Source organism: Magnolia sinica, chromosome 7, assembly GCF_029962835.1.
Source record: "Magnolia sinica isolate HGM2019 chromosome 7, MsV1, whole genome shotgun sequence".
Lineage (NCBI taxonomy): Eukaryota > Viridiplantae > Streptophyta > Magnoliopsida > Magnoliales > Magnoliaceae > Magnolia > Magnolia sinica.
The window spans coordinates 21,712,618-21,714,628 of NC_080579.1; the positions used below are offsets into that span (position 1 = coordinate 21,712,618).

General features: G+C 36.3%; 1 non-coding gene across 1 annotated transcript; it reads right to left on the bottom strand.

The window, feature by feature from the left end:
* Positions 1 to 1,159: 1,159 nt before the first annotated feature.
* On the bottom strand, positions 1,160 to 1,266 carry LOC131252473 (small nucleolar RNA R71). Its single transcript, XR_009174493.1, has one exon. It is a non-coding gene; the product is annotated as a small nucleolar RNA R71 (small nucleolar RNA).
* Between the last annotated feature and the right edge of the window lie 745 nt (positions 1,267 to 2,011).

The following is a 2,011-nucleotide window of genomic DNA, read 5'->3' on the forward strand; positions in this document are numbered from 1 at the left end:
TTTGGATTTTTATTTCTATTCGATTTCTAGAACTAACTTGTTCCTGTTTTGTAAGATCCTGAGATAGGTTTCTAAATTGGTAATTTCTTTCTTAATTTCTTCCTTCCTATTTCTAAATTAGGATTTATTTTTATTTTTTTTGGCAAGTTTTTAATTCTAACTCTTTTAGAATCTAACTTTGTTTCCTAATTTATTTTTAGAAATTTTCTACTTGTAGAATTTTTGTTTAGAAACTAACTTTCCTATTTTGTAGGCTTTTAAGATAGAAATTTCTAATTTGGTAAGCTTTTTCTCTACTTTCAATTTTTCAGATCTTTTTTAGTAATTTACTTTCTAGTTTAGGACTTTCCTAATTTAATTTAGAAATTTTCATTTTCTTTTTGGAATTTCTTCTTTTGGAAACTAGTCTACTTCTATCTTTCTTTTTAAGAATTTTCTAATTCTAGACTTTTTCTTTAGAAACTGACTTGTTTTATTTTGCAGGTTTTTAACTGAGGGACTCCAAATTGGTAACTTCTTACCAACCCTCTTTTTCTTTTTAGACTTTCTTTTCCTTTCTTAGGATTAGGTTTCGAATTTGATTGAGGGCTGTGAGTGTTTCATGCCCAAGTGGGCCCGTGACAACACTTGACGTCTCTTGACTGAAGGAGGATTGGCTGAGGAGTTAACTATCCATCGCAGGACTAAACACCACTTGAAATCCCCTGAGTTAATTGAAGTGATGGCTGAAAACCAACCTCTTCTACCCCAACCTAGGGTGGAGGACATTCAGGATGAGAATGAGGTGCATCAAGCACCCCTGCCATGTACTTTACGAGATTATTTACAACCAGCGGGGGTGAGTACGCCCTCATGCATGATTTTTCCTGAAAATACAGGACATATGGACATCAAGCCAGGGGTTATCCAACTCCTTCCTAAGTTCCATGGGCTTGAATCTGAAGAACCATATCTACATTTGAAAGAGTTTGATGAGATCATAGCCACTTTATATTTTCAAAATGTGTCTGAGGACACAGTCAGGCTGAGACTCTTTCTTTTTTCCTTAAAGGAGAAGGTTAAGACGTGGTTACATTCACTGCATCCTAGATCCATTGACAGATGAAATGATATGTAAAGGGAATTTATAAAGAAATTTTTTCCACATCATAAAACGATTATCCTTAGAAAAGCAATCATGAACTTCACCCAAAAGGATGATGAAACATTTTACCAAGGTTGGGAAAGGTTCAAGGATTTGGTCAGTTCATGCCCACAACACGGCTTTGAAACGTGGCGCATTACAAATTTTTTCCTACGATGGATTGACATCTTCCATGCGCCAAATGGTCGAGACAATGTGTAATGGAGAATTCATTAATAAAAATGTCGACGAGGTATGGGATTACCTCGATAGTCTTGCTGAAAAAATACAATAATGAGATTATTATCCAAAATCGAACACCACGTCTAGGCCAACTCAATTAAAGGAGAAAGGTGGATTATATCTCTTGAAAGAAGAGGATGATCTCAAGTGTAAAGTGACTACGCTCATAAGGAAAGTTGAGGCCATGGAAGGAAAGAAGGATAAGGTTAATGAAAGTGTTTGCGGCATCTGTGATTGCAACATTCATACAACTGAAAATTGTCCTACAATACCCGCCTTTCGAGAAGTGTTGAATGAACAATCCAATGCCTTAAATAATTATCAAAGACCTTTCAATGGACCAACCTCTAATACGTACAATCCTGGTTGGAAAAATCATCCAAACTTTAGTTGGAGAAATGGACAAAATGCTACCCCTCAAAGTTTTTTCAGTCAAAATCCAAATCAGGGGAAACCTCAAGAAGAACCGGTTCAAAATTCCATATAAGAGCTGACCCAGGCAATGCGAGATTTTATGCAAAAGATGGATTCACGTATGATGATTATAGAAAAGGGGGTGCTTCCTGCACAACCGCTCCCCAATCCTAAACCGCGTTACGAGATAAGTGATCTCAGCTCTTTAAATCAAATGGAGCACACTAAATC